Raw genomic sequence first — 27,412 nt, 5'->3', positions numbered from 1 at the left:
CTGTTAAAAATTTTACTAACCTGCACTAAAAGACTGTCGGCGATGGAACCGCCAAAAGAAACTGAGGTTAAACTTAGATCAGAACCTATGTCTGTTGAGGGAACTGTAAATTCAGACAACGATTCAAGTGTAAACATGCATGAAAACAGTAATATTAAAGTGAAATATGAAGTATTGTCTCCTGACAGTAGTGTAAAAAGGGGCAATGATTCAACAATAGAGACCCCTGTAGTAAACCAGAAATCAGAAATTGTTAATTTATTGTATGATACTTTATCTGATGAATTAAAAACGAAACAGTCATCAGAGATGATAGAGTTTAAAAAGGATAAGTTAGATATGACTGATCAATCAGAAGTTTCATTTAGTTTTGATGATTCTGGTGTTGGAGCTAGTTTTTCGTCACATGAGTGTGATAAAAAGCCAGCTAGTGAGCAACCCAAAGCTGAAGGGGCTATTGGTTTAAATGTTATATTACAAGCAATAGCTACCAGCAATGCTGAATTAAAGTATGAGATTGTGGTTGCTCAACAATTTTCTGAAATGTATAAAACAGTAAAATCCGAAGTTGCTGAGGTTCGCAAGGACTTCCAAATGGAAGATGCGAAGCTGGAGCACAAGTTAACAGAAAAGATCGAGGTGGAATCTGAACTGTGCTCAGATAGGTTTAAAGATGTTAATATAAAAATAAACATATGTCAAGCAGACGTAGATGCAATCAAAACTGATACTACTCATATTGTACAAAGAGTAGATAATGTTGAAATGAGAATAGAAAATATTAGTACTAACATTGCTAACATTGAGAGTAAAGTAGCTTCAGTAACTTCTGGTAATGGTAGTATACAAGTTGTAGCTGCAAACGCCGCTTTTATCGGGTATCGGAAGTTCTTGCGGTTCGATCCAGATAAAAATATCCACCCGCTAGATTTCTGGAACGATTTTGAGGATGTGATTCCACCAACTTGGTCTGAACGAGAGAAAATCTCATTTGTTACAAGCCATTTAGCAGGTGACGCCATGCGTTGGTCAGCTGATGTTTTGTTGAAGTGTAAAACATTAGCGGAATTTAAAACAGCTTTCATTAATGAGTATTGGTCTAGTAATAAGCAAAATGAAGTGTTGAGAGAATTTTGGAGTGGAAAACGCTTCAATGCAGGCAAGGAATAAATTAAAGAATTTGCTAGGTCATGGATCTCACGTTTGTCACATTTGGGCGAAAAGCTGAAACCGGAAATGATTATACTAGGTCTTGAAGCCAAACTGCCATGGTATTGGCAAACTAGAATTATATCTGCCCCTAGAGACAATCTGGATCGTTTCATTGAATATTTGGAACGTGGAGAACGTGTTGCTGCCAATGAGGAGCAAGCACGTAACAACAGAAATCTAAATAACACGAGTAGTAATTTTGAGAAAGTGCAGAATGGCAATGTAAACATCAGAACAGTAGGTGTTCGCCATCCTAAGAGAGGTAGGAATTGGAGAAATAATTATCAGAACCACCAATGGCATCCAAGTGATAATAATTTTGTTCCAAACAAAATTATGCATGTAAACAACAGTACAGAAAGCAATGCTATGTCAGTTAACTATAATGAAAATAAAGGAAACAGCAGTAGGCCGAGGCAGGAAAACTAGTTCCCGTCTATGAGGAAACTGGCGCTCACCAGGCGGTTACTTTTCCTAAGCCAGTAATTACAATAATTGGTAAGACAGATCAGAATAATCAAACTGAACATGTGGATGAAGTGTCGGTAGCATCTAAGGATACAACAGAAATATTAGATCACTCACAGTATTTGATATATACCGTGTTAGAGACGCTTTCTAAGTGGGAAGAGAGAGAGAAGGCGCAGCAGGGTAATGGTAGGGAAGAGCTACAAAATCCTGAATTGACAGGTGGAGAAGCAGAAGAAATTCATGCTTATATTTACGATGAGAATGATGTGCTCTTATCTAAAGTGCCTGTGCAGGATGTTGATAATGTACTAATAGATTTAGGACAGGAGATAAGTGAGAATGTAGAGGGTAGCCTGTTGGGGGTCGATGAACCCAGTAGCTGTGACCAGTTGTCACTTGAGAAGGAACCTGACGATAATAGTAAAAGTAGTTTAGCTGTAACTAGTGTTATGCCCGGTCTGGAGGCGCAGAATCGCTCAGACTACAGTAATTTGGGTCATGTTCAGCAAACTAAATGTAATGAAGTCGTGCGGTGTTTCGATTTGAAATTAATAGACCGACTGGAAAAGGCAGCTGAAAATGTAATTCAGGAAACCCCTACACACTTTAACCTAAATGTAATGAAGACAGATGTCGATCACTTTAGTTGGAGACAAATCCAAAAGGAACTATTGGATGAGTTTGAGGAACCACCTGTACAACCTAGAATAAGCCACCCTATAATAATAGTGAATATGTTGGGTATCAATGTACGTTGTCTCTTAGACAGTGGAAGTGAGGTGAGTGCGATATCTCAGTCCTTCTTTGATGCATTACCTAGTAAAGACAAGCTTACAGTAATGAGGGTATCAGGACTAAGAATAATTGGTGCTACTGGCAAGATGTCAAAAACGGTAAAGCAAGAAGCTTTGCTGCCCTTTAACATTAATGGTAATTTAATTGATCATCCATGTTTAATTGTAAACAATCTCAGTATTGAGGTTTTAATTGGCATAGATTTCTTGTCAAAATATCAGAGTGTTGTTGACTTTGAAAGAAGCCAGTTAAAAATGGTCTTGCCAATAACCAAAGTAATTACAGTACCTTTTAGTGATAAACATGTAGTAACTAATGATGAAACTTGAGAGCTGCCTACACGAGTTCTGAAAAATAGGAGATATTGGGACGAAGGTGTTAATCTTAGTACAAGTAAGCTAAACACAGAAGAAGAAGAAACAATTATTTTGGACAAAATAGAAGCTAAATTGCAGGAAATCGGTAAAATTTCAGCTAATCAGAAGGAAGAACTGAGACAGGTTCTAAAAAGGCATCATAAGGTATTTTCAGATCGACGTGGCGTGGTCGAAGGTTATGAATGAATGCTGTAGGGAGGAGGTTGTTCTGTAACCTCTACACAGTGTGGCACCTGTGCAGTCCCAGCTGTGTGAGATCTTCTTTCCCATTTCAGGTCTCACTCAATCTTCATCTTTCCTGTCCCCAAAAATTTCGACCTCTTCTTTCCAACACTAAATTTTCCGTTATGATTATCAAGCCAATAATAAGCTAATGAATGCTGTAGGGAGGAGGTTGTTCTGTAGCCTCTACACAGTGTGGCAGCTGTGCAGTCCCAGCTGTGTGAGATCTTCTTTCCCATTTCAGATCTCACTCAATCTTCATCTTTCCTGTCCCCAAAAATTTCGACCTCTTCTTTCCAACAAATTAAATTTTCCGTTATGATTATCAAGCCAATAATAAGCAAATGAATGCTGTAGGGAGGAGGTTGTTCTGTAACCTCTACGCAGTGTGGCAGCTGTTTAGTCCCAGCTGTGTGAGATCTTCTTTCACATTTGAGATCTCACTCAATCTTCATCTTTCCTATCTACCAAGGTTTCGACTCATTCTCTGCAATACAAAAATTTTCCGTCATGGCTATCAAGCCATGAGTTCTGTAACCATTCTATCAACCGATTAGTGAAAAAAAACCTAATGTGACAAACCCAACTGTGACATAAACAACAGAGAAGTATGATGTAATTAAGATATAAAATGTATTTGAGTAACAAGTATGTATAGAACCCTGGTAATATTATAAGTACAAAGTGTTGTTTTATTGGAAATGGTCCCACAATAATATTTAAAAAAGATGTGCAAATTCGTGTACAAGCAGGATCTGAAGTGGCAGTGAAACCTATTGTATGCTGTAGAGCTAACTAATTAATAGTAAAAGAGATTGCTTAGTGTTATGAAAATTATGCAGATAATTTGTAAGAATAGACTCACCTTGTGTAGCAAGGAATGGCAGTGTAATAGAAGTGAGCAATGTTTGTGGTTGAGACGTGAAGGACACGTTCCTGAAGTATTTATAAGGTTGGAGCTGGCCGTTATTTGGTGTAGTGTGTGACAGGATACACCTAGACGTATTGAGGTTATGAGTTGGAGGCGTGAATGCGACCATAGGTACCCTTATGTTAGATGAGACAGAGCAGCTCATGGTGTCCTATAGGTTTAAGGAATTTAGCATTACGCTCGTCCATAATTACTTGATGCACTTTAGTGGTAGGTCGAGAGAGACTACCTGTGGTTTCAGCGTCCGATCGAGTGGAAAAGGATTGCCACGTGAGCAAACTGATCAGCTGCAATACACTATGGATATGAAATAAATGTGCTATCCTGTGCTTTAAATTTAAATGGAGTGAGTATTACTTAAGTTCATACACTAGCAAAGTAAGTAAGTATATAATGGCAGACGTGAAACATTATTGATAGCTCAGCATAAATACACTTCAAAGGAAGTAAGTACACAATTGCAGATGTGGAACTGACACAGCAGCAGAGGACCAATAAGTGGATTTTGTAGTCAACTAAACGTAGTGTGTTTTGAACACTCAGAAATGTACTATTACCGAAAGTTACTCACATGTACAAAAAAGCTGAGAAAACAACCACTAATCAAATATACTCATACTATTTCTAAGAATAAGGTAATCAAAGATGAGTTAGCGAAGTGAATAAAATACAAATGTATCAGGAATGTACTGAGCATTGGTTCACTGTTCCGGCCCAGAAATAATAAATTGAGATTAAATAGGGTTTATGACTGTATGCCTTGAGCATAAATTTTCTCTAGTACGTGACTAGCGGCGTTTTGACCCATTTGTTTATCGATTTTATGACAATTAAGTAACCATGAGAGCAAAATTAAAATGGTTCTGTTAACTTTGTTCCAGTAACATATTGGAAGATAAAATGTATATCCTCATTTCATTGTGACCCACCCTTAGATATTAAGTGAACAGAGTCTGAGGCACTCTTTTTGTTTGTTCTACAGGACAAACCAGATAATGGCAGCCTGGTAGCTGCGTGAAAGGGTGGAGTGACTTGGACACAACTCACAGTGACCCCTCGCCTTTCCCCATGTAATTTAGAGTGAACGTGAAGGACGCACACCATAGCAACTTCCCCTCCTCTAACCTTGTGAATGGAAGTGTAGAACGCCAGCCAAAGCGGCTACAACCACGTGTGTAAAAATTATGTGTGAAATTTTCTTTCAGGTTTAGAAAAGACTGCTAAGAGATAATCATCTGTTTATGTATCATGTTATTTTCTTTGAATTTGTGTATGTAAAAATGTATTTAATGGATTTAAGATTTTCATAATTTTACATATTTTATGTGTTTATTTGTCTAAGGCAATATGTATGCCAAAGTGTTTCATTGATTTTGCTTGAATTTTGAGGGATAATATTGCTTAAGAGGCAGTGAACATGCCCGCAATTTAAATAATTAATGTAGGTAATCAGTTTTCTTTTAATATTTCTACATGTTTACATTTCAATTTTAATTTTCATAGGAAGTTAAGCTGTACTCTTGCTTCCCTTTTTGTAATTAAATGTTTTTCGTTCATTAACATTCATAAACAAAAAAAATTTAAGTAGAGGGTGATGTGGGGAAGCAGCCTACTCACGCTGTAGTAAATTCACATCAGTCTTTCCATTGTGTGCTAGCCAGTCCGCTGTAACTAGCTCTGACGTCATAAATGTTGCGCAATACTTTAAAAATCAAGCAAATAACCTAAAACATTTCTAGCATGCCAGGAGTAATACTAAAACAACATGTGTTGAATATCAGTTCGATAACTTTAGCCATTTTCGAAATTTTGACGTTTTTCTGTAAAAATCATTGGCGCAACAGAAAAGAGCTAGAGAATTAAAAATTGATAATTAGATTCATTTTTCATAATTATTTAATAAAAACAGTCTTCTGGATTTCACAATTTCATATTTTAGTGGAAATTCATGATTTTCTGGTTTTTGTCTTAAAACTTAAGGAAGCAAGATAGATTAAGTAGGCTAATAAATAAGGCTAGGATGTTTATATTTAAGTAGGTTGGAGATCCGCTATGACTATGAAGATGTGAGAAGTTTCATTTGAATACCTATAAACCTATAGCGATAGCGTATCTCCAAAGGGCCAGTTCAGAGCTCGTCTACTGCGTGCAGTGTAATTAAATTAATTCTCTCGCCCAAAATATTTAACTTAGCCACTTCAAAATTTTATTATCAATACTTACCTGCGTGCTGAATGCACATTTAAATTAAGAGCTTCATTGGCCATCAGCAAGAGAAGCTATGATTTATTCAATGACTTAAAGTGGTGCATTACTAGCCCAGCGGCTAGTCGGGAGAGCCGATTTGATCAGGTGTTCCCTTAGCCGTCCGCACCACGGCTTTATATATAAGAACGCTGCGCGAGGAAGCAAGGCCCCAGTTCTCTCCAGACGCTGAATAACACGCCATCTGTGTCGGGAGTCGCGTCGCGTCGGTATCACTGCTACAAACAGCCTCGGATGCCGTATTAAGTTACTCGAGATACGCGTAACCATGAAATCATTTTCGAGTGAAGTGTTAATTCTGGGATGATTTTCATTATCTAGCTTCAGTTAGCGTATTGTCGTATTTTCACGTGCCGCCGCGGGACAAACATTCTACCATTATTTAGCGTGGCGTTTGATGAACCTCATCATCAAATTATGGCGAGCATTCATTTAAATATTTAATTTGGACAGTTATAGTGGTATCAGCGCATTAGACTCTGAACTGCTCTGTTAGTTAGATTGTGTGGATTCTTTTGTTTTCATCTGTGACTTTCAGAATACAGAAGGTTTTTTTTTTTCATGACCGTTTTTGATTATAAATCCCAGACTCTTCTAATTCCTCAGAGCTATAAGCTGCAGCTATAAGTGTGTTCCTCAGATGAAGTGGGCACTAGGAATTCTAATTACAGGCTTCACGTTTTGCTAATCACTTTCTGGTTGCCAATCTTGTAGTTAGAGAGCCAGTGTTGAGAACGGCAAAAGACAGCATAAATAATAGGAACATTTTTAACAACAATAATTCCACCCGCCGCCGCACATATGGCATCGGCTGGGAAATGAAGTGTTTCTTCTACAAACATTTCTAACAACAATAATTCCACCCGCCGCCCCACAAACGGTGCTGCAGTACAAGCAGGTCTTTCAGTACCTAATTTTTATCCTAAGACTGCGAGAATGCTCTGTAACTCCCATCCACACAGAGATAGATCGTAAATTAAGCACTATATTTGAGGTGCTAGAAATATGCAGAGCACTGTCTGGCATACTTTGATGATGTATATGTTCGAGAATTAACAATGAATGGACGTACTGCACAGTCATCTATCTACATTCGCAATTATACTAGCAAAGTAGAGAAGGGACAGTTTAGCTATGATTCTGAAACTGGGAAACATACTGTCGCATCACTGGTCGGTGTTGAAATTACTGCCCGCATCTCGTGGTCGTGCGGTAGCGTTCTCGCTTCCCACGCTCGGGTTCCCGGGTTCGATTCCCGGCGGGGTCAGGGATTTTCTCTGCCTCGTGATGGCTGGGTGTTGTGTGATGTCCTTAGGTTAGTTAGGTTTAAGTAGTTCTAAGTTCTAGGGGACTGATGACCATAGATGTTTAGTCCCATAGTGCTCAGAACCATTTGAACCATTTTTTGTTGAAATTACTGTATTATTGTTAAAGTTCTTCACACCATCAACTATGATGCTTATTATTTCAGTACATCGACAGTGTCTTTCCCATCCTATACGTCCTCTGGTACGCTGTTGGTTACGTCATAATGCTTGACTGACATCACTTGTTTGAGTTGGAAAAAGAGTTTTGGTGGAGGGGCAACACCTTCTCGGTATGGCCAGCGTCGAAACAGTAATCGCTTAAATGACTGCAATATGAGGAATCAGTAGAGACGGAATGCAAAGCCATCAGCTATTCTGTCACTGTGACAGGTGAGTTTCAATGTAGAGGTCGTCAATCATCTTTGGACGGCTGTTTGGAAACTTTCCACAATGCCACCCAGCTCTTCCAGTTTGCTTATATTGTAGCTGTCTTTTATTAAAAATCATCCAGTGTGTATGTTGTGTTACGGTAGCAGCAGTGGCTCAGATGGATAGAGCGTCTACCATGTAAGCAGGAGATCCCGGGTTCGAGTCCCGGTCGGGGCACACATTTTCAACATGTCCCCAGTGAAGTATACCAACGCCTGTTTGCAGCTAGGGTGTCTATTTAATTATCATTTCATTTCTAGCAAAGCTGCATGGTCATCCACGGTATATGTTCTTTCGGGAACAGATACTACCGTCACATATAGTTAAAATATGGCTTCTCGGCCATTGACCTTCTTGTGTGAACGCACACGCTATGCCCGAACTCGTACGGGACTTGGTAGATTAATCTGCCACGAGTAATGAGTATGATGGGCAAACATCTATTAGGCGCACTACGAATGTAGTGGTGTGGACATGTTGGGAATGTGGATCTCACGGGGAGCGTGCAAGGGATAAGTCCCTGCAGACGCAGTATCGCCTGTGCCCTCGGTGGCTCAGATGGATAGAGCAATTGCCATGTAAGCAGGAGATCCCGGGTTCGAGTCCCGGTCGGGGCACACATTTTCAACATGTCCCCAGGGAAGTATACCAACGCCTGTTTGCAGCTAGGGTGTCTATTTAATTATCATTTCATTTCTAGAAAAGCTGCATGGTCATCCACGGTATGTATTCTTTCGGGAACAGATACTACCGTCATATATAGTTAACTTGACTTATACCATGCAACGTCTAGTTTTCTGAGGGAAGCAATGGACCAGAACGTGTTAATGTCAGTTTAGAACCTGAGTCAGACCTCAAAGTCATGGCAGAAAAAAACTAAATATCTGGCAGTATACAAAGCGTGTTACAGCAGAAAAAAAACAATGTTTCAATCAATGACACAGGGTCAGTACTGGTACATAGTTTGGGGACGCACCACAATGCAGTAGCAAAATCATCGTCTTCCCACAAATACCATACTCTCTTTTACACTACCTCATTTTGCAGGAGCAGGCTTCGTTTTGCGCTGACCTTACACATCGCACATTGTTGACAGAGCTACGAGAACATGATCCCATTTCCACAAATGGTCAAAACACGACTCCGTCGCACTAACTCATGTCATCTTGTTCCTACACGGGTTGCAGAATGTGGTGGATATAGCTCCCTCCGACTTCTGCTCTGCTCCGACTTAAACTGGAACGATCACGCGCACAAAGCTGCAGAAATGGCAGCAGTTGTAGGAGGCATAGGGACTATATAAAATTTTACTGCAGCTGATAGGTTCGAAAAAGGTGACGCGTTTCGAGATAAGAGAGTGCCAGAAATATGATTCACTATTGACAGTAATCGTTAAAGGACTTCTCCACAGGATCCAACGCAGGTATGTGGTTGAATGGAAAGACTTGATTCCAAATCCCAGACATCATTTCTACTGGGGAGTGTAACACTAGAGATCTGAAAAGTATTTGTATATTCCTTACGGCCTCAATCTACACACCATCTAAGGTTTGTGATCTTTCTCAAAAAACGTTCGCCTATAGCCCACTGGATATATCGCAGAACCTCTGACTTGGCATCAAGACAGAATACGTTACAAATAATGCAGAAATATCTAGTCGTTGCATGAGGGAGTTCAAATACTGGTTTCATACCACGTTTCTTAGCCGAATCACTTTCAAAATTCCGTGATTTTATCACGAGTTTGCATCGTGGGCTACGTGTAACAACGCTGTTGTTCTGATAATATACACTCCAGCAATCACCGTCAACATTCAGTGTCGCCGTATTTGTTTGGAAAAACGAGTACATTCAGAGGTAATGCCATAAGTCGATTTATAAAGCGGGTATAGCTTTTAAAATGCATACTTGTATACACCTGTAGAATCAAGACCACTAGTGATAATAATAAGATCGTGGTTATCGTGTTTTTTAACATCTGGCGGTTTTTAAGACGATTATACCTCTCTTTCTAAGACACAGTGGTACCACTCGCAGGAACAACTTATGAAACATGTACATCCATCGCTAATTTTCTCTCAGTATTATTTCGTATCATCTGCAATCAATTATTGGCAGAGTATTATACTTACTAGTAGGGGATGAATGATACGTTCACCTTGAGCATCAAGCTCGTACAGTATGTGTTTGTATTCCGACATGTGCAAAGGAAATGACTATGTCCAGTCGTAAGGAAGCTATGGATTTAACGTGGAATAATGTGACAGCACAGGGAAGAGTATGTCAGGTCATAAGAATTGTACAGGTATTTCTATTTCCAGAGCCACAGCCGTCAGCAGGGTGTATTTCTGATACTTCAGTCACTGTCGAATGTCGTCCAATTGAGACCGGGATCGTAACGTTTAATTGTGAGTACAGTGATAAAATATATATGTGGTCAGTTTGCCAGAACGATTCTGTCTATACGTGCTTGGCGCACTGCAGCGGCCTGTGTAGGGAATGATTCACATTTCCGGCTAATGGTAAGAACTGTCCGAATGGAGATGCCTGTTAGGATGCAGGAACGTACAGGGTGTTTCCAAAATGACCGGTATATTTGAAACGGCAATAAAACCTAAACGAGCAGCGATAGAAATACACCGTTTGTTGCAATATGCTTGGGACAACAGTACATTTTCAGGCAGACAAACTTTCGAAATTACAGTAGTTACAACTTTCAACAACAGATGGCGTTGCGGTCGGGGAAACTCTATAGTACGATATTTTCCACATATCCACCATGCGTAGCAATAATATGGCGTAGTCTCTGAACGAAATTACCCGAAACCTTTGACAACGTGTCTGGCGGAATGGCTTCACATGCAGATGAGATGTACTGCTTCTGCTGTTCAATTGTTTCTGGATTCTGGCGGTACACCTGGTCTTTCAAGTGTCCCCACAGAAAGAAGTCACAGGGGTTCATGTCTGGCGAATAGGGAGGCCAATCCACGCCGCCTCCTGTATGTTTCGGATAGCCCAAAGCAATCACACGATCATCGAAATATTCATTCAGGAAATTAAAGACGTCGGCCGTGCGATGTGGCCGGGCACCATCTTGCATAAACCACGAGGTGTTCGCAGTGTCGTCTAAGGCAGTTTGTACCGCCACAAATTCACGAAGAATGTCCAGATAGCGTGATGCAGTAATCGTTTCGGATCTGAAAAATGGGCCAATGATTCCTTTGGAAGACATGGCGGCCCAGACCATTACTTTTTGAGGATGCAGGGACGATGGGACTGCAACATGGGGCTTTTCGGTTCCCCGTATGCGCCAGTTCTCTTTATTGACGAAGCCGTCCAGGTAAAAATAAGCTTCGTCAGTAAACCAAATGCTGCCCACATGCATATCGCCGTCATCAATCCTGTGCACTATATCGTTAGCGAATGTCTCTCGTGCAGCAATGGTAGCGGCGCTGAGGGGTTGCCGCGTTTGAATTTTGTATGGATAGAGGTGTAAACTCTGGCGCATGAGACGATACGTGGACGTTGGCGTCATTTGGACCGCAGCTGCAACACGGCGAACGGAAACCCGAGGCCGCTGTTGGATCACCTGCTGCACTAGCTGCGCATTGCCCTCTGTGGTTGCCGTACGCGGTCGCCCTACCTTTCCAGCACGTTCATCCGTCACGTTCCCAGTCCGTTGAAATTTTTCAAACAGATCCTTTATTGTATCGCTTTTCGGTCCTTTGGTTACATTAAACCTCCGTTGAAAACTTCGTCTTGTTGCAACAACACTGTGTTCTAGGCGGTGGAATTCCAACACCAGAAAAATCCTCTGTTCTAAGGAATAAACCATGTTGTCTACAGCACACTTGCACGTTGTGAACAGCACACGCTTACAGCAGAAAGACGACGTACAGAATGGCGCACCCACAGACTGCGTTGACTTCTATATCTTTCACATCACTTGCAGCGCCATCTGTTGTTGAAAATTGTAACTACTGTAATTTCGAAAGTTTGTCCGCCTGAAAATGTACTGTTGTCCCAAGCATATTGCAACAAACGGTGTATTTCTATCGCTGCTCGTTTAGTTTTTATTGCCATTTCAAATATACCGGTCATTTTTGAAACACCCTGTAGCTGACTTAACTGTATCGTCCTCTAGACGGCCGAATAGCGAACTAATACTTAGTATGTGTTGGACAGCTTTCGTGATCGTGTGGAAATTTGAGAGCATTCAATACGGACGTGTTCTTGCCCTGGACCACTATTCCCTCCCATGTAAATTGACCGTTTGAGTGCGTCTGCACATTTCGCGGCTTCATTTGGTTGAGGAAACTTCGATCGTGGTGTCTGCATCTATCAGGTGAAAGACGAGTGGAAGACACATTTGCTGGTTCTCTAGGCACGATGATCTAACAGCCTCTTTCGTTTTATTGTAAAAAACTCAATCAAATTTGCCTTCTGAAGCAACAGATCAGTCTTGCAGTGATACTACTCCTTCTCCAAAGTGTTATAAAGGTACAGTGCTTAACAACATGAACTTAAAAATGCGCTTAGACTACAACAGTTTTGCAGTTTCTCCACCCACTTGTTTCGCCCGTGAAAATTAAGTCGGAATGACTGCACTCTAGCATATTGTGCACTCACAATGATTTCTTAGAGGAAAATTGGGTGATGTGGGTAGTGGAAGCTATGCATAGAATGCAATGACACGAACTTCGACTTGGTGGTCTGTATATATGATGATGATGATGTCCCATACTCTGAGAGAGCAGGGGACGATGCGGGAGAGCCGCACCGATGTACTACGCAAGGTCCTCGTGGAGGTGGTTTGCCGTTGCCTTCCTCCAACCATAATGGGGATGAATGATGATGATGAAGACGACACAACATCCAGTCATCTCGAGGCAGGAAAAATCCCTGAACCCGCCAGTAATCAGACCCAGGATCCTGTGGGCGGGAAGGAAGAACACTACTGCAAGACCACGAGCTGCGGATATATATATATATATATATATATATATATATATATATATATATATATATATATATATATATATATATATATACTCCTGGAAATTGAAATAAGAACACCGTGAATTCATTGTCCCAGGAAGGGGAAACTTTATTGACACAATCCTGGGGTCAGATACATCACATGATCACACTGACAGAACCACAGGCACATAGACACAGGCAACAGAGCATGCACAATGTCGGCACTAGTACAGTGTATATCCACCTTTCGCAGCAATGCAGGCTGCTATTCTCCCATGGAGACGATCGTAGAGATGCTGGATGTAGTCCTGTGGAACGGCTTGCCATGCCATTTCCACCTGGCGCCTCAGTTGGACCAGCGTTCCTGCTGGACGTGCAGACCGCGTGAGACGACGCTTCATCCAGTCCCAAACATGCTCAATGGGGGACAGATCCGGAGATCTTGCTGGCCAGGGTAGTTGACTTACACCTTCTAGAGCAAGTTGGGTGGCACCGGATACATGCGGACGTGCATTGTCCTGTTGGAACAGCAAGTTCCCTTGCCGGTCTAGGAATGGTAGAACGATGGGTTCGATGACGGTTTGGATGTACCGTGCACTATTCAGTGTCCCCTCGACGATCACCAGTGGTGTACGGCCAGTGTAGGAGATCGCTCCCCACACCATAATGCCGGGTGTTGGCCCTGTGTGCCTCGGTCGTATGCAGTCCTGATTGTGGCGCTCACCTGCACGGCGCCAAACACGCATACGACCATCATTGGCACCAAGGCAGAAGCGACTCTCATCGCTGAAGACGACACGTCTCCATTCGTCCCTCCATTCACGCCTGTCGCGACACCACTGGAGGCGGGCTGCACGATGTTGGGGCGTGAGCGGAAGACGGCCTAACGGTGTGCGGGACCGTAGCCCAGCTTCATTGAGACGGTTGTGAATGGTGCTCGCCGATACCCCAGGAGCAACAGTGTCCCTAATTTGCTGGTAAGTGGCGGTGCGGTCCTCTACGGCACTGCGTAGGATCCTACGGTCTTGGCGTGCATCCGTGCGTCGCTGCGGTCCGGTCCCAGGTCGACGGGCACGTGCACCTTCCGCCGACCACTGGCGACAACATCGATGTACTGTAGAGACCTCACGCCCCACGTGTTGAGCAATTCGGCGGTACGTCCACCCGGCCTCCCGCATGCCCACTATACGCCCTCGCTCAAAGTCCGTCAACTGCACATACGGTTCACGTCCACGCTGTCGCGGCATGCTACCAGTGTTAAAGACTGCGATGGAGCTCCGTATGCCACGGCAAACTGGCTGACACTGACGGCGGCGGTGCACAAATGCTGCGCAGCTAGCGCCATTCGACGGCCAACACCGCGGTTCCTGGTGTGTCCGCTGTGCCGTGCGTGTGATCATTGCTTGTACAGCACTCTCGCAGTGTCCGGAGCAAGTATGGTGGGTCTGACACACCGGTGTCAATGTGTTCTTTTTTCCATTTCCAGGAGTATATATATATATATACCAAAAGGTTTTGTGGAAGTGTTGAAATCGATAAACCAAAAAGACTGTAGGGCTTACTCATCAACATATACGTAATGGAGGGAGGAAACGACACCCAGCTGGTGCAAGTATGGACGTATCATAATTTTTTTTTACACACCTACCATTGACAGTCCGAAATCTTATGCTGCTGCTTGAACGTAAAGGTACCGTGGTTTACGTTCCAGCATACATTTGTGGGAAGTGATCAAACTACTATTCACGTAAAAAAAAACAAAATAATTATGTATGTCTTGTTGTAATGTAAGGACCGATTGCACATGGTGAATTAAGATTTCAACTCACTGAGGAGTATATCCGAACATAAGTGGTGACAGATACATTTCGTAAAGTGTTCAACTGGACATGCTATAGTGTACAAACAGGATGGGCAATATGGCTGTAACGATACATCCCCTCATTGGCACCCCTAACCGTACCCTCATAGTTTCCATGTTGTTCTATCAATATCACACTCCGCTGCAGAGTGAAAATCTCATTCTGGAATAGTGATGTTGATTACACTACACCAACCCACGTCGGTGATGTCTTTCTAAGCATTATGTCTGCAGGTGTGGTATTCAATCACATAATGCTGCACACCTGACCTCCATAACACTTGTTTGAGAGAATCTTGGCAGGATGTAGCACCTTCCAGAAGCGCTGATTCGAAGACTTTGTCAGATAATTTCCTAGGACTGAGGAGAATTGAGACATATAGCCATTGTTAGTGTAGGCATACCATTATTTTTTCGGGAGCTGTGCAGATATAAGAGACAACTGCACTGTTTGTGTAAAATGGCTCTGAGCACTATGGGACTTAACATCTTAGGTCATCAGTCCTCTAGAACTTAGAACCTAACTAACCTAAGGACATCACACACACCCATGCCCGAGGCAGGATTCGAACCTGCGACCGTAGCAGTCGCGCGGTTCCGGACTGCGCGCCTAGAACCGCGAGACCACCGCGGCCGGCCGAGTTTGTGTAAAATTTGTACATATTGCAGTGTAATGTCACTGTGGCTTATGTTGTGGCACCAACACAGAAAATGAGTACTCGTATGTGTCCTATCGTGAGGGACGTATAGATGCCGCATATCGATAACTGCGAGCGTATGAGAGAGATTTTTTTACGTGGAAAATTATTTGCGCTATAGATTCATTCCAGAACCACAGCCATCAAGAGGCGACATTACCTGTACTTCGATCGGTGTCAGACTGTAGCAGCAATCGTAATATTTAATTGTAGTTACACTGGTAAATATGTTCCTGGTTCCCAATATTTTTGTGAGACTTTGATGATCTGTAGACAACTTTTGCGGGGTTTATCTGATGTGTTGGCAGAAGAGCCAACACCGTGTTGCTAGAGGAGGCCGAAATGCACGCGTTTAAGCTCACGCAGACTGGCGTGAGGTCTGGTAACGTAATTATAGTAGCCAAAAATAGTACATAGCTTCTGGAATACTTAACTTTAATCCATAATTGGATCTTGGTGATACATGAATTATAATCTCAATATAAACTGGTAATGGCGCCTTGCTAGGTCGTAGCAAATGACGTAGCTGAAGGCTATGCTAACTATTGTCTCGGCAAATGAGAGCGTATTTGTCATTGATCCATCTCTGGCAAAGTCTGCTGTACAACTGGGGCGAGTGCTAGGACGTCTCTCCAGACCTGCCGTGTGGCGGCGCTCGGTCTGCAATCACTGACAGTGGCGACACGCGGGTCCGACGTATACTAATGGACCGCGGCCGATTTAAAGGCTACCACCTAGCAAGTGTGGTGTCTGGCGGTTGCGTTATAAGGCTTCCGCCCGCCGTGGGGAGGACCCCATGTTGACGTATACGACGAGGTGGGGAGCCTAACAACAGGCGAGGCTGTGCCACCCGCACCCTGCCATTCGGTCCGAGGGGAGCTAGGAAACGCCTGAAAACCTAGTCCAGGGTGCACGCCAACATGCGGTGTATGCGCCCTTAGAGAGACTGGAGGGGCCGAAGGGTCGACCTCCATCGGGTCAGGGCACCCGACGGGCGAAGACGACATCTGGTCCGGAGCGGACAAGAGTTCCATGTCGGAGGACAGCTGGTCACGGGAAGCGATCGGCGGCGCGTGACCCAGGGAGGCGCTTGGCGGTTGCAGCGACGCGTCCACTGCGGGCGTCGCCGGCGGGAGAACAGGCGGCGGCGGCGGCGGCGCGTCGCCATGGGGCAAAATGGAAGGCAGCGTCGGTAACACCTGGGGCTGAGGCGAGCCAGTAGATGGGTCCCCAGGGCGCTGACCGGACGGCACCGTCGCTGAAAGCAGACGGGGAGCGGCAGAACCCGTGCGACGACAGAGGCGCAGCTGATTGAGATGCCGACGCACCTCACCAGAGGCCCCCAAAACCAGATACATAGCGCGGCAGAGGCAGTGTAAGGTGATGTATTCTTTATCATGTGTTCAAAGACAAGTCGAAACAGACCATCTCTTGTGTGATGCTGTCCCTCATGTGACATTGTGGTATTAGGACCTCTCCAGATCAGTAGCTGTAGGGCACTGTACATTCCAGCCATACTATGCACACATCTCGTGGCGATGCATCAGCCGCGCTGAGCATGTAAACACATGTAGGAACAATGCACCCTGAGCTATTCTGGGAAGCACTGGAACACATTTCGATAGCGATGGACCCGCAGCTCTGCGTCATCGTGCCAGCAACCGTGCCTAGGTGAACACGTATTGCGACAGAAATTTCTCAGGTGTCAAGTTTGAAAGGGATGACACGGCCTCATGCATTATGAATCAGCTTGAAAAAATGACTTATTGATACATAACCAACACGGATTCAGAAAATATCGTTCTAGTGCAACACAGCTAGCTCTTTATTCCCATGAAGTAATGAGTGCTGTCGACAGGGTATCTCAGATCGACTCCATGTTCCTAGATTTCCAGAAGGCTTTTGATACCGTTCCTCACAAGCGACTACCAATCAAATTGCGTGCATATGGGGCATCGTCTCAGTTGTGTGACAGCATTCGTGATTTCCTCCCAGAGAGGTCACAGTTCGTAGTGATAGACGGTAAATCATCGAGTAGAACAGAAGTGATATCAGGCGTTCGGCAAGGTAGTGTCATAGGCCCTCAGCTGTTCCTGATTTACACAAATGATCCAGGTGATAATCTGAGCAGCCCCTTAGATTGATTGCAGATGATGCTGTAATTTACCGTCTAGTAAAATCATCAGACGATCAATTCCAATTACAAAATGGTCTAAAGAGAATTTCTGTATGATGCGAAGTGGCAATTGGCACTAAACAAAGAAAAGTGAGAAGTCATCCACTTACGTACTAAAAGAAATCCGATAAATTTTGGGTATATGATAAATCGCACAAATCTAAGGGCTGTCAATTCGACTAAATAGCTAGGAATTACAATTACGAGCAACTTAAATTGGAAAGACCACACAGATAATATTGTGGGGAAGGCGAAACCAAGACTACGCTTTGCTGGCAGAACACTTAGAAGATGCGACAAACCCTCTAAAGAGACAGCCTTCATTTTGCCCATCCTCTGCTTGAATACTGCCGCGCGATGTGGGATCCTTACCAGGTGGATTGACGGAGGACATGGAGAAGGTGCAAAGAAGGCCGGCGCGTTTCGCGTTATCGCGCAATAGGGGTGAGCGTGTGAATGATATGATACGCGAGTTGGGGTGGCAGTCACTGAAACAAAGGCGGTTTTCTTTGCGGCGAGATCTATTTACGAAATTTTAGTCACCAACTTTCTCTTCCGAATGCGAAACTACTTTGTTGACACCCACCTAGTAGGGAGAAGTGATCATAATAAACCAGAGCTCGAATGGAAAGATTTATGTGTTCCTTTTTCCCATACGCCATTCGAGAGTGGGCCGGCCGAAGTGGCCGTGCTGTTAAAGGCGCTGCAGTCTGGTTCAAATTGTTCAAATGGCTCTGAGCACTATGGGACTCAACTGCTGAGGTCATTAGTCCCCTAGAACTTAGAACCAGTTAAACCTAACTAACCTAAGGACATCACAAACATCCATGCCCGAGGCAGGATTCGAACCTGCGACCGTAGCGGTCTTGCGGTTCCAGACTGCAGCGCCTTTAACCGCACGGCCACTTCGGCCGGCCGCTGCAGTCTGGAACCGCAAGACCGCTACGGTCGCAGGTTCGAATCCTGCCTCGGGCATGGATGTTTGTGATGTCCTTAGGTTAGTTAGGTTTAACTGGTTCTAAGTTCTAGGGGACTAATGACCTCAGCAGTTGAGTCCCATAGTGCTCAGAGCCATTTGAACCATTTGAACCTTTCGAGAGTGGAATGGTAGAGAAGTAGTATGAAAATGGTTCGATGAACCCTCTGCCAGGCACTTCAGTGTGAATTGCAGAGCAGCCATGTAGATGTAGATGCTTGCAGGACCCTAACGGACACCTGTGTGTGGCTCAGCAGCTGATAGCCATGTCGTCACTTCGTGGGGCTGCTGTTGCACCCCTGCTCCTGGGGATGCATGTAGGGTCGGCTGGGTCGACGTCGGGTGTCGGGATGTCTTTTTTAATAGTGATCTTTTGTTTAAACTATATTCCAACGATTTCATCGACCAGTAGGATGCTGCGAATTAAAAACAACTACCACATACATGTGAAGAATATATATTTAATTAATTTGCATAATTTTTTATATCAGTGTGGTGTTAGCGGTACAGTAGTTAAGGGGAGGGTTTGCGTGAGTGGGTGACATGTAACAGAACAGCTGGTTAAGTGCAGAAAACTAGGTTAATTTGCATAATTTTTATGTAAAACGCACTACAGTAGTTTAAGGGGGTGAGTGACAAAGAAGAATGCGCCAGAAATGGCATTCAAAAGCATGTGAAATTATAAAAGTGTACCACAAAAAGGTGGGAGGACATGACTAATTACTTAATTTGGTATCAAAGGCAGTACAATAGTTTAAGTAAATGGGGGTGACATGAAAAACTACTAAACGAAACAATAGGTTAAGTGCTGCCAAAGGGCCGAACTTTAGGTTAAGACACCCAGAGTACAGTGCCAAACATTAGGTTATGCTACATGTTTGCCCCATGTAATTACTTCTTACAAGACGTACATGTTTCCAAACAGCAGAGAATGATGAGCAAGAAAAATCCAACCCGACAAACTGATTTTTTTTATGAATAAACAATAAACCCTTTAATTTCCTGTTATGAGATCCTCCCTCTCCATCAAAGAGCCACCAGTTTCCATAAATTCCATACACTGCCTTGAATCCCCTAAATTGTTTAAATAAACAATATTCCACACATTGTCTAAATTGTTTAAACAATATTCAATACACAGCAGTCGATTTCTGGACACATTCTTTAACTAAATAAATAAGCTATATTCCATACACTGCCATAAATAATTAAATAATATTCTGTACATTGTCTAAAGTGTTTAAACAATATTCCACACACTGCAACGGAATTCCCTCCAAATGAACAATTAACTGAGTCTTTTTCCTGCCAACTTCTGGGATGGAGGGTGGGAGGGAAATGGGTTCTCCAGAGGGGTAGAGGTTAATTTATTGATCAATTAAGTAGTCTATCAAATTGATAAGAGTGAGATGGGCTATTCCAGTAACTCAGACCTGAAAGTGTACCTGTGGCAGTGAAGGGGGAGACTCCCTGAGGGGTGAGGGGGGAATAGGAGGGGGAACAATAGTTTAATTGCCTATCAATCAAAAGGAATGATCATTTAAGCAGAACAATAGATTAAGTATCTGTCAATCAAAGGAGAAGAATAGGTTTGGCCCTTGGTGCATACCAGGAATCGTTAGCGCCAGGATTTCACCCGGAACAAGTCCCGCCCACTCACCCCCGATTTTCCCGGTCTTTGTTCGGCGCCGGGGCATCGCTTCAGTTGACCCACGTCGTTTACCGCGTTTGGCTGCGCTTGGAGTGAATGTTAAATTAACATCTTGCTGGGTCCTAAATTTTGCCAGATAGTTAAAAGACACGTTACAAAAAACGTGCACAATTGGCCTCAGCTGTGCCAGGTACTTCCACAGCAAACAAAAAACAATTCTGTAAATACGAGAACTCAGTATTCAGATGAATAGCCTATGAAGAAACATACGTCTATGTGAGAAAAAGCACCCAAAGCTAAAATAGGAAAAACCTACCCTCAAAGAATAATTTGCTTGGAGAAAGAGGAACCACGGTATACTTGACACTTGAGTTTCAGAACTCAGACAGTATACGCCAAACAAGCACCAGTGTTCACTATAATTCCAGAGGGTATCAAAATTACTTTGTTCTTGCTAGATCGATCCAGGCTGTTTTTGCGTGTTATTCACTGAATAGTTTTGCTGAAAAGTTTTAGGGGTGGAAGAAGAGTTGGCACAGCATGAAGGACGTTTTACAGCCATGAAACACTGCAGCATTTATTTCCTCCATAACTGCTCTGTGACAAACATACACATCATCATTATTATTTTTAAAAAATGGTTTGAATAACATTTATGAAATTAATAAATCTTTTGGTTAAAAATAGACAGGACAAAGAATAACGACAGACTATTTTCCTGAGACGTTTGCAACAGCATATAGGACACTAATCACACAGAAACAGGCACAATTCTTTATAACCTCGTTTATAATGCGCAGGTATGGCATTGGAAGAATTTACAAGTTAAAATTCACCCATTACCCCTGAAAATACTAACGAAATATGTCATATAAGCAAATGTCTTACTGCTTTCATTAGGCATTTCTACTTTATGGCTTTAATTTTCGTAAGCTACTATGAGGGCCTACATAAACAAAACGACTTTCACTTATTTCTATATAACGTAGATTTTAGACAACAGAGTTAGTCGACTGCAGCCGTGGCTTTACTACCGACATGACAGATTCAAGACCACTGTTTTCGCGTTGTATGTTTGCTCTGCTGTTTCTCTCAAATAAACGTATTATAACAAGTGAATTAGTTAATGAAAATTTGTCCTTATTGCCTTTAAATAACATCACGTTATTTTTTACTTTCTATTGCTGGCGATGCTTTCAATTCTCTATAAATATTTTTATTTCTTTAATAATGCAAATTTATATTATATTACTATCCAGAAAGACCTAAATTTCTTATCATTACTGAATTTCATCACAGTGTAACATGTGTTGGACTGTGACGATAACAACTTTGATGTAGCTTCCAGTTTGTTGAACTGGCGGCTGTTTAGGGGAGGGCCTTACACTTTGGATAGGCATGGAGAGGGATGAATGGGCGGGACTTGTTCCGGGTGAAATCCTAGCGCTAAGGGCACGTGTGCATACCTGCCCCTGATGTAGGCAACCCACACTAACAAACACACCAGAACGAACTTGGTTCCACTACTGGCATATCTCAGCCTGGTAGCAAGGTGGTTTCTTCCCTTGTAGACGTGAGTCTATATTGCATCTGCAAGAAGCCAATATTATACATGTTATTTGAACTGAATAGGTACTATGAGATCTATAACGTTACGTAAATAATATCAACTTCCGTACAAAAGTAGGGTTGGGCAGTAAGCATTCTGTGCTGCTATTGGCTAACACTGTTGACTTCACTAAGGAACAGTGTCTCCCACGGGAACAGCGCTGTAACGTATGGGCCGCACATTTATGCGACGAAATTCTGGTATATTTTAGTTTCTGCAGAAATAATGAAATGTAAATTAGTATTCTGCTGATGCCAGAATGTTAATGCTACATTCTGTAACTCATCCAGTTTTCAGCCAGACAATATATATATATATATATATATATATATATATATATATATATATATATATATATATATATATATAAACTGAAGCACTTATCGAATCGAAACTTCCAAGAAAAAGCGCAAAGTGTACTTTGTTTTTGCAGTTTCCTATCAAAGTAAATGTTCGAAATGAGCATTTTTCCAAGTTCGTTCTCAGAAACGTTTTAACGAGTAAACAAGATGTATATAACACTCATTTTCATTTTCTAATTATCAGAAGCTTGAAAGAACTTTATGTAATCAGAGAACACAGCTGTTTTCACACAAGAAATTAACACACGTACCTTATATATAGAAATCGTTTTCATTATCTGACGTAAGTAAAACATCGTTCAAAGTAACTGGGTGGTAACTGAAACTGCAGTTTATCCAAGAACGCTTAGTTGACACTGTGGGTATATGATATCCGCGTTTTTCCCGGAGCGAATTTAACTTTCCTGCGAAACGACGCACAAAGTAGTCGACTTGATCCCTGCAACAAACTTCTGAGTTGACTGATCGAGAGTATTTTACCCAGCATTCGGTTGATTTCACGAGACACAACTCCATTTTTATAACTCTCATCATCGTTCTGACTCCGTTTCGTTGTTGACAACTGACTTCGTAGATCCGTGTTACGTGTTCACGGTTTCATGCACTTTTTTCTTCAGACGAGCGTTTCTTCTCTTTAATGTCACTACGGAACTTCGTAAACGGACTTGATCCGAATCATTACAAACAACGTCATTTGTAAATGTATACTTACCAGCACTCTCCTTTCGTACTGAAAGATTTGCTGAAGTTTGTATGCTGCTTCTGTGGATCTCACGTTCTGTGGCATGCGGTGTGCCATCACTGGCGCTGCTGCTGCAAGGCAAATTACGCGATGGAAATGCATCGGTCCTGAACACTCTTTTCCGCTGTAAGATTATCAAAAAATTGTTCAAATGGCTCTGAGCACTATGGGACTCAACATCTTAGGTCATAAGTCCCCTAGAACTTAGAACTACTTAAACCTAACTAACCTAAGGACATCACACACACCCATGCCCGAGGTAGGATTCGAACCTGCGACCGTAGCAGTCCCGCGGTTCCGGACTGCAGCGCCAGAACCGCTAGACCACCGCGGCCGGCTGTAAGATTATCAGTCCCGAACGAAAACTTCTTACATAATCAGTTGCTTTGAAATCACAGGGCACATTTTAGCATTTTCGTCATTCACACCGTTTTTTCTACAGCATTTCAACAGCCTTATCTTCTGCAGAGATTGCTTCGCCAGGGAAAGTATGAAGCACAAGTGTTGCGCATGTGAAGACTACAGCCAACAGAAGCTGAACCGGCCTCGTTTTCACACACTCTGAACACTTTCATTTTGCAAATCACTCGCTAAACAAAAGTAAATAAGCAAAAGCGACAACACACACGCGAAATCACATAGCCTCCAACACACAAATAATGCAGAGAAATGCTCCTCATCCACATAACGATAGAAATGCGGTTGCTTTGCGCGGCGTTTACTGCCTCCCCCTGGTTGACATATTTTGTGGAATATGTGAAGACAGGGACCTTATTTAGTAAACACTTTATGTTACGACAATCGTACTGATTCTTTCACCACTCAACAGAACGACTGTTGATGTTCCTCTTACATCAGTTCTATTCGTTTCTGCAAGACTTTTATTGCAAATATTACTGGAGGAAAATATTTCAAACACATTACTATAAACTAATTTGAATTTCAGACTACAGCCAAATTAACTAACCTAATGTTGCTAAACTATGTTTCTTTACAAAAGAATAATTATTTATTAAATATGCGGCCATTTAAAACGTGTTTTAAGCTTTTATAATAATACACTTTAAACCTGTCATAACGACACCGAAAGGACCGACGGTTTACGGTCGTTACAGCCAATAGGCGCACAAAGCGGGTAGTTTCTTTGTTTTTTTGATATAAATACCATATCTGTAAATTTCAGGCTGCTACAGAATTAAAACTTCGAAAAGTGACAGAATTCTACAATATTTAGAATACAGTATTTTTGGTGAGGGACTGAAAAGGAATTCTTCTTATGTTTATGCAGTACGTACAGCAAAATATCACAGTAAAATGAAGAAAAAAACAGTTAATAAGTGAAGAAATACGTAGCAACAACGTAACCTTTTCAATAATGTCGAAAAAGGTGGTGGATAATGAATGAGACAAAATTTCGAGCTCATTGCACAACAAGCCAGTTTCATCAGCTTTGAGTATATCACGTGGCTTGTAACCTTCACACAACAGGCCATTTCTTAGATAGCCATCCCTCTGTTACGCCATCAGATACACCGGCAGCTTCGCCTCAAATTTTCCCAGCGATAATATCTGATGAGCTTGGAAACTTTGTACCCAAGATGAAGAACAACTGAAGTTCGGATTTTCCACAAGACGCGCAAATTCATTGGCTTCCGCTTGAAGAATAAGTCCACTGATCGGCACGTTATTTGATCTTTGCCACTTAAAGCACGAAAGTAAAGCTGCTTCAATATCTTTGTGCTCAAAACATCTCGCTCGCTTGATTGTTAGAGAATTGTGTTCCAAAATAGACTTTATTTCCTTTGTCTCTCCAAATTATAGAAACAGCGGAGTTGGGACACCCCGTTCTTTCACGATAATGACATTTGTTTTCCCATTTTCTAATCTCCATATTACGTGTGACCTTCCTCTTCTTTGCGACATCCTTAAAGCGACGCTTGCAATGATCGTTTAACACACATACTGATTTCCAACCAACAATATACACAAAACAAGCGTTTTAAAGTAAGTGTTACGGTGTTGTCAATAATCCCCAAATATATAGCAAACATAAATCAACATCGAACGTTGTACCCGATTATATATATACAAAAAATACGTCGTTTTATACGATAGGTGGCAATAAGCGATGTCTTATTTTTTTTTTTAATACAGCGTTTACATTGGTTTTAGAATGGATTATTAGGTCTCGATGTTGTAGCATATAAGTCGCTATAAACAGTAACGACTGTATATTTTATTTGGAACTTTTTAGGATTTAAAAATGTCAAATGAAAGCACTTTCAGCAGTCTAAATTTCCAGTTTTATTTCATTTGTGCAACTAGTATCAGCGTTACATTACGCCATCTTCAGGCCCCTGACCGACTTGCAGGAAGGAAGAATCCCATCTCTTATACAGTCGAAACAGGGACCAGCATTCAGTTACTTATATCCTTAGATTTCTTCTTGTAGTGATCCCTTCGATTATTGCTTTGAGTCGCCAAGTGATGATCGAAGGACCAATGTGTTAGGAAGAACTCTACGGACATATGTAACTGAATTCTGGCCCCTGTTTCGACTGTATGAGAGGTGGGATTCTTCCTACACGTCAGTTCTGGGCTTGAAGATGGGGTAATGTAACGCTGCAACTAGTTGCACAAATAAAATGAAACTGGAAATTTAGACTCCTGAAAGTATTTTGATTTGACATTTACACTGAACAGCCGAGATTCCGCAACCATCTTGTGTAGAGGTGGGCTTTACGAAACTTTTTTACGATTTGGTTAAACATGGCCTCTAAGAAAAACTGTGCTAACTAGTGATCTACACGCAAGTTGTGTCCGTTACCACCAGGTTCACAAGCAACCTTTATTAGAAGTACCATTAGATGGAGCTTCCTCTGTACTAATGTGTGGAAAATAGATATGTGATTAGAGTTTTTCACTGTGAGTGATGTGTAGAATTTTTCATGTATACTTCCGACTTTATTCTTCTATTCTTGAAACTGCTGTAACTTTTGTCATTTGTTTCACTACCAGATAGCCCAAGGGGGCAAAATTAGCTGATAGTTGAAAATCATGAAACGAAGTGTTTATTTTTAAAATAAATACACCATACACAGGACAACTAGTTTGTTTGCATCGGATGTGGACCCACAAGTTAGAAGACTCTAAGAAGACAGATACTGATAATAAAGGAAATGGTGTACGATTAAAGTCTAAAGAAATGAATAAAGTGAAAACTGAAAGAGTGTACAGAATTTACGAAGTTTCGTATCTCAAAGCTGCAACTCGAAGAGTGAAATAAGGGAGTAAGACTATATACAAAGCATTAGAACTATCTCGTACCGCCTACAATACTGCTACAAATTTGTGTTGGGCATGGAGACATTGAACATTCACATATGCAAAAACTGGGCGAGTCGTTTGCATTACCATCCGAAATAGAGTGGCATGTTGTCAACACCACTGATGAGACGCATGATCTGGTTTTTGGATTAACCGTGATAGAAGTAAGAAAACTTCCCTAGGTGGCCGTCAAAATTTAAAGAAAGTTATCGTTTGAGTTTAAGGGAAAGATCTGTTCAAGGTTCCTGATGCAGCTAAGGAGCAAACAACGCAGCAGAGCAAAAGGAACGAGGATCCATTGGCCAAGTGTCTCAGTCTAGCTGAACACAGTCCTCAGTCCAGTCCATCTATCTCCGATTCCAGAAATGTAAACAATATCCCAAAAGCGGTACCCAGTTCACTCAAACAACAACAATGTCCAGGCAACAGGAAAGGTGATATTTGATGTGAAGGAGAGAAAAAAAATAGGTGCATCCTGGACACAATGCACTTTTTGCTCAACACCCTAGCGTTACAGTTGCCAAAAACAACCGACGAAGGAATCTGATGCAATTGGGTGAATAAAACCTTGAACTCAGAAGTTACCTTACTACTGCCGCAGAATTACCTTACCTACTCCAAAACATATATATGATTAAAGTTTGTGTACAATTATGAACAGTGCCAATAATAAAAGCAGTTTAATACCTTTATAAATTGTGACTCACGTACTCAATTACTTAATAAAATTGCTTACGACAACTTTGTTATTTTGCTCTAATACGTGTTGTTGAAAATACTGCCAAATCAATTTACTCTAGCTGTTGAGGTAAGAGACATATAACTTTTAGATTATAAATTCGGAGCCTCGTAATCTCTTATTGTCGAAGTCGGTTACCCTGCCAATGTTAGTCAAAGGTCTTGTTCACAAGTACCGTGAATTCTCTACAAACTTTTCGTATGAATCTTTAAAATTTTCATTCGCTATCTGGGACGTACACTGATTAAAGATTCTAAGAGATAGTTGCAAGGCATTTGTCAC

The sequence above is a fragment of the Schistocerca nitens genome, chromosome 5 (genome assembly GCF_023898315.1).
Source record: "Schistocerca nitens isolate TAMUIC-IGC-003100 chromosome 5, iqSchNite1.1, whole genome shotgun sequence".
Lineage (NCBI taxonomy): Eukaryota > Metazoa > Arthropoda > Insecta > Orthoptera > Acrididae > Schistocerca > Schistocerca nitens.
The sequence above is the reverse complement of the archived record's forward strand: the minus strand, read 5'-3'. Positions refer to the sequence as shown.